This window comes from Heterocephalus glaber, unplaced genomic scaffold (assembly GCF_053883595.1).
Source record: "Heterocephalus glaber isolate CG9 unplaced genomic scaffold, H.glaber_assembly_v1.0 deba00000738, whole genome shotgun sequence".
NCBI lineage: Eukaryota > Metazoa > Chordata > Mammalia > Rodentia > Bathyergidae > Heterocephalus > Heterocephalus glaber.
This window is the reverse complement of record NW_028258161.1, coordinates 6,965,246-6,979,760: the sequence shown is the minus strand read 5'-3', so window position 1 is coordinate 6,979,760 and position 14,515 is coordinate 6,965,246. Positions and strand designations below refer to the sequence as shown.

The 14,515-nt window shown below is 40.8% G+C and overlaps 1 protein-coding gene and 1 pseudogene across 3 annotated transcripts in view; one reads left to right on the top strand and one right to left on the bottom strand.

Moving 5' to 3' along the window:
• Positions 1 to 14,515, bottom strand: part of Ccny (cyclin Y) — a 166,382-nt gene that overhangs the window by 73,996 nt on the left and 77,871 nt on the right. The window lies entirely within an intron of this gene.
• Positions 3,212 to 3,579, top strand: LOC106010802 (SKA complex subunit 2 pseudogene; annotated as a pseudogene).

The following is a 14,515-nucleotide window of genomic DNA, read 5'->3' as shown; positions in this document are numbered from 1 at the left end:
TAAGTTTATTTTTAAATTGTGTTTCTTGTATGCAGCATATTGTTGGATCTTGCTTCTTGACCCATTCTACCAGTCTATTTCTTTTGATTGGTGAGTTGAGACCATTAACATGGATGGTTATAAGTGATATGTATTGCCTTATCATTGTCATGACTTTTTCTCTTTTTTTGTTTGTTTTTTGGTATCAGAGATCGAACTTGTGTCCCTGTGCTTGCAGAGCAGTGGCAGAACCACTGAGCTAAATCCCCGGCTCATGTCATGACTTTTTCTTTTTGTTGGATTCTCCCTCTTTGCATTTAATTTCTTTTTGGGCCAGGGATGTAGCTCAGAGGTATTGCACCTTCCTCACATTTAATTTCTTGTTGTACCCAAAGGATTCATTTTGCTGGGCTTCCTGGGGTTGTGATCCTCATTGTCTTTTCCTAGGACGTTGTCTAAAGTTTTTTGGAGTGCTGGTTTGGAATTCATGAAGTTTCTAAGGTGCTCTTTGTCATGAAAGTATCTTCTTTCTCCATTAATTCTGAAAGATAGTTTTGCAGGCTACATCAATTGGGGTTGGAGGCTGTTTTCCTTTAGGGCTTGCAATATGTCTCTCCAAGCTCTTCTTGCCTTGGTTGTTTGCGTTGAGAAGTCTGCTGTGATTCTGATGGGTTTTCTTTTGTATGTGATTTGTTTCCTTTCTCTAACTGCTTATAGAACTTTGTTCTTCTGTTGGATTTCTGGAATCTTAACAATTATATGCCTATGTGTAGATTTTTCTTGATCAAGGTTAGTTGGAACCCTATATGCCTCAATGACCTGTACGTCAACTTCTTGTAACCTGCTTGGGAATTTTCTGCCATCAGTTCTGTGAACAGTTTTTTTATGTCGTCTGCACTCTCTCCTGTTTCTTCATTGACTCCAATTCGTCTTAAGTTATTCTTCTTTGCAGCATCTAGCAACTGCTGGATTTATTTCTCATAGTCCCTTACTATTTTTTAAATTTTTTTCTTTTCCTGGTCACTAATTGCAATCTTATCTTCTATATCTAAAATTCTGTCCTCACATTGACTCATTCTGCTGCATAAACTTTGAATGGAGTTTTTAATCTTCTGGAAATCTATTCGCATCTGTTTTATGGTTTCCATTTGTTTCCTATGTGGGGATTCCATCATGTCCCTCAGCTCCTCTATTCTTTTATCTGTGTCCTCTTCTGGATTTATGAATCATGTCTTGTACTATGGGCACAAACTCTGCTGTTATCTGAGAAATTATTTCTGATTTTATTTTTTCCAGATCCTCTTTTGTTGCCAGTTCAGGGAATCCAGGTGGTTCAGTATCTATCAGAGTGTTCCATCTTTTTCCCTTTCCGGTTGCTTTAGGTGATCTGGAGGTCTGGTTTTGAGACTTATTTATGTGTCTTCAGATTTCAACAGGTGGTGGTGGTGGGGTTGCTGATGTCCAGGCTCACCTCCTTGGCTCTGGGTGGTGCTCTGCTCCTCTGTGCTGGGGGCGGTGGTACTGCAGCCGGAAAGGCTCAACTGCTCAGCATTGGGGGCCTCTGCTCCTCTGTGCTGGGGGTGATGGTAAGCTGGACCAAAAGGCTTACCTCCTTGGCATTGGGCAGGGCTCTGCTCCTCTGTGCTGGGGGTGGTGGTATGGCAGCCAGAAAGGCTCAGCTGCTCAGCACTGGTAAGGCAGACCAAAAGGCTCACCTCCTGGGCACTGGGTGGGGCTCTGCTCCTCTGCACTGGGGGTGGTAGTACGGTGGACCAAAAGGCTCCGTTACTATCTATTTTTGAAGTGAAAATTTAAATACTCTTCCTTTTATCCTTGCTCAATCCACCTCCAAATCAATCCTACATCTTGCAAACTCCTCTTGGAGTTTCATATGGCCCAGTCCTCCCGCCAGCCCTGTGCTCCCAAAGCACAGACACCTCTGACTTCCACCTGTTCCAATGAAGCTCCTAAAGTACCTCACCTGCTAAGTTATCTGGAAGACTTAATAGTGATGAAGTTTCCATAGAGCACCACTGGGAGACATTTTAGCAGAACCCCTGCCCTTCCTGGAAGAGTGAAGCAGCCTAGGAGTCCTTTCCCTCCTAGAACAGACCCACAGAGACAGCAGGGTAGTGTGACACCACAGTGAAGCAAGCAGCTCTGCTCCCATGCGGGGCAGCTCTTGGCCAGCCTCTGGATGGACACAAAAGTGTGCATCACGGAGTATTCTACAGATGCCTCACCAGGTCAGAGAGACAAGATGCTCTACGAGACACAATGGAACACAGGATCTGCTGCTGAGTAAGGACAAATGAAATACCTGACTAAACCCTGTAAGAGAGTGTTAAGACAACATACTCTAGCTGAAGCAGAACACTAAACTCTAAGAGCCAAAAGTAATACTGTTCATTTGGGGTTTTTGTTTTTTCCTGGTAAGGCTATTCAATTAAGTTCAATTAGGCACTGAGTCCTACTATATGCTAGGTACTGTTTAGACCAAAAGACTGTTTATACCTGTTTATACCAGAAGACTATTTCATAACAGTAATCAACTCTAGGCCATTAACTTTCCTCTTCATGACCACAGGGGTGCAACTAGATTCTCAAAGTGCTAAAGTGAATTAATAGACAAAACATACTTAACTGATTTTAAAATGCATTGTTTTATCACATATTTACATTGTAATAGAATACAATAGCATTTTATTAGATCAGTCCTAGAAGGCTGTCAAGGCCAGTAGAACCTGCCACGGCTTTCACTCCTTTATTCATTAAGTGATCACTAAGACTCTGTAGGTGCTGGGAAGGGCTGAGTTCCACATGCTGAGGATACAAAAGTGAACAAAACACACCAAGTCCCTGTCTTACTAGAGCATTCTTCTAAGTTGAAGGTGTGAAGTACCAATGGAGACAACAGAAAATTCCATCAAAAGTGACTCCACAAAATTCTATAACCCGTTTCATAAAGCTGAAAGTAATCTCACATGGCAGAGTAGAAATAACACTTTTAAAATGTGAAAGACCAAGATTTGAATTTATCTATTAGTTTTATGGTCTCAGGCAAACAGTGATACTACTCTGGACCTCATTTGCCTTATCTGTAAAGAGGGCTAACACCTACTTAAGAAGAGTACTGAGATTGGAAGTTACACATACAAGTATAAGGAAAAAAGAAGATGCCCACCATGCAAGACATGCCCAATAAACAGTGGCTATTAAAAAACTATTCAACATGGAGGCGGAGGTCGATAACCTGGAACTGATGGCTTAATCCAGCTAAGTAACTGAACTGGACCATTTAAAAGAAGGCTGGAATATGAAATCAAGACTAATCATCCTGATTCAGCAGGCAAGAAAAATCCAGTTACACTCTTAAAGGAATTGTCAGCTATAAAGCCTCGATACCAAACTTTGTATGCATGTTTTAAACCCATTGCTATTGAGCAGAAAGAGACCAAGAGCCGCATTTATACTACTTTGAATAAGACTATGGCCATGACACAAGAACTACAAAAGCATACTGATGTGGAGCTGTTGTCACTGACTGAAGAAGAAAAAACTGTGACAGAGCAGTTAAAATCTCACATGCCACATTTATGAAGAAGTGGAATTGCAAAAGGGAACTGTAATTATGAAGAGACTAATTCCAGAGAAATACAGGAAGATGTGTCGTTAACAGTTCATGAGTAGAGGTGGGGGGCTGGTCAAGGAGGAAGAGGAGGCAGGGCTTGAGAGACAGGGTCGTGATGCCTTTTATAAAAGGAGGATTGCGGGGGATTTAGCTCAGTGGTTTCGCCGCCTACTGCACAAGCACAAGGACCCGAGTTCAATCCCCGGTACCAAAAACAAAAAGGATTAACAAGAGCAGATATTATATTAATAAAGTTCAGCCAAAGGATGGAATGGAAATAAAAGGATTTAAATAATATCTATACCTTATTTAGTTTTGTAATTTTAGGTAAGGAAGTCCTTTAATACTAATTTGCATCTGTTTTCTTTTTGTATAGCTGGGATAACAGATGTTCTGGCCTATCATAAAAGAATGTTTATACAAAAAAAAATATGCTGCAGCATCTAGCTCAGTTCTACAGAGAGAAAACTCATTACACATATGCTAAACTTAGGATAGTCTGTGTTAATCTTCATTACTGTTTCTGTTCTCTAAAGAGTACTGGCTTGAAACTGATGTTTACAACTTCAGTGTTTCATACTAACACAGAATTTCCCAACCTCTTAAAAAAATAAAGGTCATGAACCAGCCTCTGAGGCAGCAATACTTTAGAGAGAAAGTCAATTTTAAGGAATGCTACAGAATTCATTGCGGCAATTTCAATCCAATACTTAGGAAGTAAGAGTTTCAGGTATTGCTTCTTTATGACAATACCTATTTAAGACAAGAGTCAATAGGGTGGTTATTCTAAGGGTTACTGTCACACTTTGGAGGTTTTAACTGATCACCTCACATTACTGTCATTTATGTTTCAGCTGAGCTCAGGGTATTTATTACAAGAGCCCTTTATTCAAATAAAAAATGAACAGCATGCCTGCTCAACAGTGCAATTTAGCAATATTAGCCTACGTTAGGCAGCCTAATATTCTTCTGTCATTTCCACAGATGTCACAATAACAATGGTTCACAACTGCTCATCTCAGCTTTTAAACTAGTACCAAGCTTACTCAGAGTTTTATAAAGAATGCAAATAATAAAATAATGTCAGGGAAAAGTCAGAGATATTATCTATCCTTGATGATCTGGAAAACTAGAAAGAGAAAAACAGAAAAGTAAAGCAAGGCAGAAACAATTTGCCTAACATCAATACATCCCACCTTCCACTTCCCTTCTCTGCACTGTCACACCTCATAATCATCACTATTTCAACAAGTCATCTAAAAGGACAGGCTGCTCATTTAGGTCTAGACAATGTCAGTGAGCAGAGTCCACAGGATTCAAGGATTCTGTGATTCCTTGATAGTTTTTAGAACTTCATGATAAAACATGAGTTTCCCCAGGTGCAGTGGCACATGCCTGTAATCTCAGGACTTGGGAAGCTGAGGCAAGAAGACTGCAAGTTTGAGGCCAGCCTGGACTATACAGTGAGACACTGCCCCCCGACCCCAGAAAAAAGGAAGAAGAAAAAAGGAGAGAGAGAGACTTCAATTTGGAGTCCAACTGTGATTAGCTGACAATCTCAAGGTTAACCTCAGAAGGTGTTATTAAGCCCACCCATATCCTATCATTAGACAAATATTTGACATGGTCAAAAATCTGAAATTTTAAATCACATTTTCTCCTTTTATTACTATTGTTCCACTGCCTTGAAAATCCGTGATTATCTCCATCTGCTAGTGCTGTAAGAGTAAATCAAAAGCTGCCTCATTGGTCTGGTGTAGGAAGCTGCTGCCAGGCAAGCCCCAACCCCTAGCAGCCCGCACAAGTACCCTATTTATAACAATTTCCATTGTTGCTGTGGCAGCAAACTGATGTTAGAGCAATTCCTGCTAATTCTGAAGCTATTGCTTCGACTCTTGCTGATTTCCAGTTTATTCTTTTGATTTTCACAATACACGTAGATTTGGTTATTTTCTATTGTTACTGTCAGTTGCCTGTGTCCCTGTGGGAAACCCATGTGTGTGTCTCTGAGTTTGTGTCTGTGTGATCATATACCTATGTTTGTGGGCATCCCAGTACATGTCTGGATTTATGTGCATTTCTTTGGATGCATATGTCTGACATACTCATCTATTCCCTGTCTCTGCTTCCCTGTCTCTCTTGTTTTTCAACCTGCACTCAGTCTCTTCTACTCCTTTTTTCCTCCCATAACTATCTATTTCTTCTTTCACTTCCTTTTTCCCTTTGCCTGCTCTTTCTGTATCTAATATTCTATCTTAAGATATTTAACATTTGGTTTTGAACTGGGCATGGTGGCACATTCTTGTACTCCCAGCACCTGGCAGGCCAGCCTGGGCTAGGAAGCTCAAGGCCAGTCTGAGCTATATAGCAAGAGCCTATCTTAAACAAATAACAAACAAATCACTTTTAAGAGGAATCAAAAAAAGATAAACATTCTAATGTTAAAACTAAAGACATTATTTTGCCAACATGGCAGACAAAGCAGACCAGAACCTCTCATTCTACAAGCACTGGACAATACTATAAAGAATCCTTTCAAATGCCTAGAAGAGTATGGCAAGCAAGGAACTAATCAGAGGCAGAAGTCTTCACCATTCACAGTGGCAAGACTGACAGGGAAACAATCCATTACCAACAAGAGTCAAGAGAACCAAGGCCAAGAGCAGGCCCTCTAGAACTGGAGATGACAAAAAAATTGAATAAAGACCATGAAATAAACATCTGCACAGTATAATCATGAAACAAAGAAAAACAAGGGAAAAAAGATACTCTGAAAAAAAGAAAAGGGAGTTTTTAAAAAGAGCTATGTCCACATGTGTTCATATAAATGCTACAGATGCATCTGTACATGTGCTGCAATGTGTTCATACATACATACAGTGATAGGTGTGCACACACAGACACACACATGTATTACAACAGACTGAACATGCATGTCCTTTCCCAAACTTCATATTAAAACCTAAGTCTTAAGGTGACAGTATTGGGAGGTAAGAGCCCTGGGACCACTGCAGAGTGCTATTAACACCCTTATAAAAGACACTCCAGAGAGCTCTCTGGCCCTTTCTGCCACATGAGGTCATTGCAGGAATATGTTCATCAAGGCAGACCTTCAGCAGACTCCAAATTTTCCAGAATCGTCATCTTAGATTTTCAGCTTCCAGAATTCGGAGAAATAAATTTCTGTTACTTACAGTCTACGGTAGTTTGTTATAGTAACCTGAAGGACTAAGACTGGTGTCTAGTAGAAATAAACACAGTCACTAAAATCTAAAACTCAGTAGATGGGCTAAATAGCAGATTAAGATACACTCGAACACTGAACTAGTGACCTGAAACCTAGATATCAGGAAATCATTTAAAAAGAAGCACAGAGAGATGTACCCAGTTAGACTGTGCACAATGAAAAAAGTCCAATAGTAGTTCTACATTCCATAACCATTTGGCATAACTCTAGTAAACCCCTATAACCTATAAAGGCTACCTGCCCAAAACCCACAACAATCCTCTCTCCTCATGATGAAGCATGAAGTACAGCCTCTCTAAGTTGGGAATGAAACTGGGATCTGGTTACCTTCAATTCAACATTGTATAAGAGGTTCTAGTCCCGTGGTGGCGAACCCATGGCACATGTGCCACAGGCTGCTGTTTGTATCGCTGAAAGCTCTAAAAGGTTTGCCATCACTGTTCTAGTGAATGCTATAGGACAATAAAAAATACTGACAACCAATTTACTGGACTGAAAAGAAAGAGCACTGTTGTTATCCACATATAATCATCTGCAAAGAAAATATAAGGGGCTTTTAGAATGTAACAGTGCTAAACACAAGTTCACATGTAGAAATGAGTTTCACACCTTTACCTTAGCAACAGTGCACAAGTAAAGAGACAACACCATTCCCTTTAACTCGGGGATGTTTAGAAACCTTTCTTGCTGTCACAAGGACAACTGGCTGCTAGTCCTCTGCACGACTGTCATACATAATGAAAAACCGTCCCTTTCAACATGCACACACATGCACACAATGGCAGGAAGGGTCCTGTGGGCAGTACTGATAGGACATGATCCAGGCTCTGCTGGGAGAGGAGAGACAACTGCACAGAGTAGATGAGACCTGAAGAAGCCTGAGGGAGAGCTGCATATTTATTTGGAGGAACCAGATCAGAGCACGTGCTTTTTGGCCAGAAAGAGGATAGCATGAGATGAACAGAGAAAAGCTTATCAGGGCACAGTCAAGAGAAGACACTGGATAGTTGAGGAAGAAAAGCTACAGGAAGGAGAAGCAGGAAAGGTACAATCTGGAGCAGACTTGTACAGAGCCTTGAGTGCCAGGCAAAAAGCTATATTTTTCCTGTGGACAGAAAGGGATAAGGCATTGATGATGTTTTCACAATTAAAATTTGGCTGCTGGTACTTATGTTTAGAAAAACTCCTAGTGAAAGAAAAGTGTGTGAAAGTGAAGTGACAAATTTAAATCCAGAAAAAAAGAGAAAGAAAAATCATGCATCAGAGAAATACATGTGGTGGCCTCACTGGGTCCTGCGAGGATCAGAAGGACAGAGCAAGTTCCAGCCAGCAGGGCTTGCGGACCACACAAGGGCTGGGCAGGCCTACATCCAATGGGTGTAGCATCCTGAGGCAGGGACAGACTTCACGTGAGTAAAAATCCAAATGATCAAATAAATTTAATTAATAAATATACCAAATAACATAAAAGAAATCAAATAAAATTATTCTTAAGGAAAGAAATTAAAAAAGAAATAAAAACTGGCAAGGACCAACCATTAACTCAAATGTACAGAAGCGCAAGGAGAAGGAATCTTCCAGCAACCAGCCTCTTCTAGGAGACATGAATTAGCACTACCGCTGAAACAGGGAAAACACCACTCAGGTCGTTGACATTTTAATTCCAGGAGAGTGACTAAGGTCTTTTAACTGTGAGCAATATACTGACGAAATGTGCTCTTGTAGACAACTAAAAAGGTTTGAGATGACACCCTGAAAGCTAAAGAGACTTTTGAGTCTCCCATTATTACTTAATTCAACAGACAATCATACACTGGGAATGAACACAGTGTAGAGACTGTGTATGAGAAACACAGTGGGGGAGCACCCTGTGGGCCCCGGAGTTTCAAGCCTGGGGTGAGGCAGCAAGTCAGCCGCAGGTGCAAGTGTTCTGTTAGGAGTAACAAAGTGCTACAGGAGAACCAGGTGAGCAGTACTTGCTGGAAGACAGGTGAGATGGCCAGGCAAAGGGGAGGAGAGGAGAGGTACAGAAGCAGAGGAATCAGTGTATCGAGCACATCAAGCCTTATAATTTTTTTAAAAAGAGTATATAGAGCCTCTGAGACACACTCTCAGGCACAGGAAGTAGTGTGAGTTGGATTTTATCTCAAGAGCACCAGGGAGTTACTGAGGGAGTAAAGAAATGTGACCAAAACCACACTTAGGAAATTTGTTATGGCTGCACACTGGGAAAAAAACAAATCAGAGGATAAGACTAGAAGACAGGATATCAGTCAGAACCCTGAGGCCATAATGCAGGTGGGAAGGGGGCTGAACGTAAACAGATTATTTAAAGAGAGGGATGCCCTACACCTGAAGAGTAATGCAGGGTAGAATATAAAAATAAAGAAGCAGAGAAGGATGACAACCAATGGTTGACCACAGCATCACGCATGGATACAAGCACAAAGGAGAGAGCAAGGAGACCCAGTGCAGGGGTGAGTACACTGCTGGCTTTAGCCCAACTGTGGGAAAACAGTGGCCTTTTACTCTAGCTGAACCCCATCCTCTCACAGCTATGCCAAAGCCCCTAAGCAGGCCGTCTTGTTTCCTGAAACCTTCCCCTCTAGTCCAGTAATGGCGAACCTTTCAGAGCTTTCATGGATAACAGCCTGCTGCAGCATGAGTGCTGTAGGTTCACCACCTCAGCTCTGGTCTAAACAAAAGGGCCTGTTGCTAACTCTAGCACAGGACGCACACCCAGCCCTGTGGCAGGTTCTGCCCCTTTCCTGCCAATGTGTTCTCTGAAACTTGTAACGATGGCCAGTCATTACCTCCACAGCCTCACTTCTTCACTGATATCAGGGAGGAAAATGCCATGAATTTGCTTCCCAAATCACGCGTGCAGTTGCTTCTTTTCTGGCAAATAATAATGTAAACTTTTAGTTCTGAAAGTATTTTTTTATCACTTGTTTATATCCATAAATTCCTGAAGGAGGTACTGTTTTGGGTGTGTGTGAGTGTGTGTGTGCGTGCGCACACGTGTGTGGCCTTTTTTCTCCAAGTTAAGGATGTGTTGCCAAATTTAATAATCAGGTTTTTAAAAAACTACCTTAATAAATCTGTCTTATAGTTCTGCTTGGAATGTGCTTTCCCAGGTATAGGTACATGATGTCATGTGTAGCAAAGTGTGATCTAGCTTTAGTGATTCTCCTTCCTTCTGAAACCTGGTGCCGCCAGGTTTGTATTACAGTATTTAATACCTTTCCCTAAGTTATGCCTATTTAGAATCCTATTGCCAAAAAGTCATTGATTCTTTCTTCTCTAAGGGTCAATAACGTACGTATTATTATATATAGTGTGTATATACATATATATATATATAGAGAGAGAGAGAGAGATGCATTTTGCAGTCTACTTTGGACCACCTGAGTCCTAATCTAACCCTAACCCAATTTTTTTATTGAATATAATAAATGCCTTTTAAAGGTTAACTCCATGGCTAACCAAGAACAAATGGAATAAACCAATATTTGCTAAGCAACTGTATGTCAGGAATTTGACATTTACTTAAAACTCAGACACCCTTTGATATAGACATTATCTCTACTTTTCAGATGAATAAACAGAAGACAGGGAAGGTAAATCAAAGTCAGACACCTAGAAAACAGAACTTCAAATCTACACTTAGCGTATCTAAATGCAAAATCCTTTACTGAAAGAAGTCACTGAACTCCCACCTGCTGACAGTACTAAGGAGAAAATTCTAACTTTCAATACACAGAAATCCCCAGTTTACCAACACTTATAGATTCCAATAGTGGCTTTGCAAATTTGGCTTTTTTGTATGCACGTCCCCAAACATGTCTAGGACATAATGTAGGTCACTGGTGGTGAGCCTATGGCATGCGTGCCACAGTGGGTTGTTTTCATCATTGAAAGCTCTGAAAGGTTTCCCATCACTGACACAGGTGATACACAGTATGATCCTGGAGATAGAAAAAATACTACTCCTCTGCCTTTCATATGGCAAAGCAGCAGAGAAATGTTGGAAGGGAGCACCTGACAAAAGGAATCCCTTCTGATAAAGGCACAAAAACTAAACTGTGATCTTGGACATGACATCCACAGGCTGCTGGGAGATGGGATGGCTGACGCTGCTGATCTAGACTGAGGGGCGGCACATCGATCCATCACAACCCCCTCAATTCTGAAGATCCCTCCATTTCATACCCTGAAGGCAATGGCAGAAAAGCACCTCACCCTCTGAATCTCTGAAAGTTAGCCTGCTTCCTGGCATGTTCAGAACAAGGCTCATCTTGGTGCCTGGCCTCAAGGTGGTCTGTCTGGTTCACCACAGTCTCTTGGTGTTCAGAGATTGTCCCCAACCCCTTCACAGGGATCAGATCACAGTGGCAAGGCCAAGGGGCAACAGCAGGACTCTCAAGGAGTGAGAATGGAGGAATAGGGCAGTGAACAAATTCTCAGCATGAGACCAGATCTTCCGGCTGCAGGCAAATCAACTCTAAGCCACTCTGAAAGAGACATTCAGAAAAGTTCCACCTAATGTCACTGTTTTGAAGAAACACTGTTTCTGTGGATGTAAAAGTGTCATGATGTTATTTTAGTGGAAAAATAATCTTTGTTTTATTGGGTTAATATATTCAATTATAATTCCTATTCAGTTCATTCTTGGAGGTTTGTGTCTAAGATGTAAAGACTTGATTTTGTGGACTTACAATCAAATCCCACTAGTGAGTTCCTTGGTGTCTGGCCATCCTTTAAGCAAATGCCTTGAGTTTGAGGCTACTTATAATGGATATAAGGCGAGGGACAAGAAGTTAAGGTGTGCTGAGGATAACTATAAAAAGAAAACACAGTCCACAGAAATATTTTATTATGCTTTTATTTATAAAATCAGGGGCAAATGAAGTTACTAATGTTGAGGTCTCTCAAAAAATTAGACATTTCCACTTCCAAACCAGTAACTAGACCTTTCTTCCATATATAATACACAACACTAGAAAAATGGCAAAAGCAGCCTTGATGTAAATTCTCTCCAGGTGGTCCTAAGTATTCCCCAAAAGATTCCCAAGATGCTGCAGGATGACTGTAAAGAAAGATGCTTGCTCTACTGACCAGTAACCAGCAACTGACAGAGATTGCTTGGACAAACTTCAGTCCTGCTCCTGAATTTTCTCCTAGGCCTATCTGTGGACTTCCTCAGAAAGTCCAATTGTAGCAAAGAATCATGCTAAGTCTGTTTAAATACCACACCTCCCTCCCTGTCTGATCACCTTTTTGGTAAATGATTTGTTTCCCCAATGTATATCAATCTCCTAGAGATATCTCCTTGCCCTGGCTACCTGCAGCAAGCATCATCTTAGGTAGGTTTAGGCAGAATCCCCCAGCCCTATTTACTGTTAGTAATTTTCTATCCACCAACCCTCACCTTGCTTCTTGACTACAAATTCTCACTAGCCCACGTACATTGAGAATTAAGACCAATCTCTTTCTCCCACTGCAAAATCCCATTACCATGGTCCCTCTACTTGAGAGATAAGTCCTAAATAAAGTTTATTTTCCTGTGATTTTGATTCTTCTTTTCCCCAATACAGTGGACCCTTAACTTACTAACTCAATTCATTCCCGGGGCCTGGTTGTAACTCAAGTTGGTCAGATCTCAGTATCCTTAGAGAAACAATGGCTCAGGATTTCTCAATTAAACCCACACAGGAAAAGATGTTGTAATGTTCCTTCCAGAACTCTGTCAGGGTTAAATCTGTATTCGAGACCATCTGGAAGCACAAGCAGCCAGCATTCAGATGATAACTCAAGACTTTGGTTGTAAGTTAAAACTAAAATTCTGGTCGTAACCCAAGTTGTTCATATGCCAAGCCAGTCATAACTCAAGGGTCCACTGTACTGAGGACTGAACCCATGGAGGACTAAACTATATCCTCAGCCCTTTTTATTTTATATTTTTGAGACAGGGTATCACTAAACTGCCCAGAATGGAGACAAATTTGTACTATTCCTGCTTCAGCCTCCCAAGTGCTGGGATTACAGATGTGTGCCACCATACCTGGCTGAATTTATGTGCTTTAACAAGTGACATCGGAATTTTAACACCCACCAGTCCCTTCCTACTGCTCCTTATTCTTTACATTCTCTCCTCAGCTAGTGATAAATGTGTGTCTGAGCCTAACCGCCACATATAACTTCTTGTGATAGCAAATGTTATATCCTGTTAACTTTAATGTACCAAATAACACTCAGCACAGAGATCCATGTAGCATGAATGCTCTAAAAATGATTAAATACACAAGTGAGCCTGATCTGGTAAAAATGAGGAAATAATTGGCTAAGGAGTATTTTGATACTGTATATGTCTTCTTATTGTGATGGTACACTCGTGACATTTTAAAAGACTTTATGTAGCAGAATACTAGATAAAACAATAAATGTGTTCCGTAAACATTCCATTTAGATTATTTCCTCTAAGTTTCTGCTAGAAGTCTTTTCTTTTTCCTCTTCCACTGGTTTAAATCCTTATTTATAATAACTACAGCTTGTTACTTAATGAGGCAATGATATATGTCAGGCAAGTCACCTACATGAAATTAATCCCACAAAATCCTCACATTTGTCACGATCATTATTTCTGCTTATATTATTTAAAGGCGGAGGGGATCAAGAATGTTACAGAACATTCCCAAGTTTGGCAGCTGCCAAGGGGCGGGCAGATTCTAGAGCAGACAGGCCAAGAACTTTCTTTTTCATTACACAAAGCTATGTAAACCATCGATTCTTAATGTACTCTACTATTCCACAAGCATGAAGCCAAGGTCTTTGAAGCTGTTGTGTCTATTTCCAGACTGTTTTAGGCTGCACTTTATATATATATATGGTGTGCCAATACATACATCTTAGTCGACAATCTTTGTTTTTCCTTTTTAACCATTAACAGTTTACCCGAGTGTCACTTGGGCAGCACACTGATGTATTGACTATCCCGAGCGTCATGTGGGGAGGTGTCATTTCAACCTGTCGATTCTGGTCCTGAATAAATTTTTATTATTTAATATTAAATTTTAGTATTTCCTGTTATATTATAAAAATTAACAAAAAAATATGCAATTTTTGGTTATCCTGCATTTAAATAATTGGACTGGTGGAAAATGGTTAATCCAACAGAACTGGGAGCATAGTTAACTACTCTTTCTAGGCTGGATGTGAAATGTCCCCCAACATGCAGCACAATGGGAGCCTCAGCAGGTGCTCATCTGGCAGAGGCCTAAGGCTAATGGGTACATCGATCATCTCCCCTCTCTCAGTTTCCAGGCAAACCACAGTGATGGGGGAGGCAGAGGGCAGGCATCACCTTCCCCACAGGCTTACTAAAGGGGGCTGCTGATTTTAAATAAATATTTGCTGAGGAAGGAATGAATAAGTAATACATCTCATTTAAAATCCTTCTCTATAATTAACATCCACAGTTTAGAATCTTTGACAAAGTATGTGGCTGGAACAAATAAATTCACAAGAGAATTCTGACAAATTGTGGCAAGAGGAGTTGAAACTCTTCCCACCCTTAGAAGAGAGAGGCAAAGTGTCATGTTGTCAAAGTAGCAGGGTTAGATATGCAGCCTCCCTCGGGATCAGCAACTCAGAGGGGC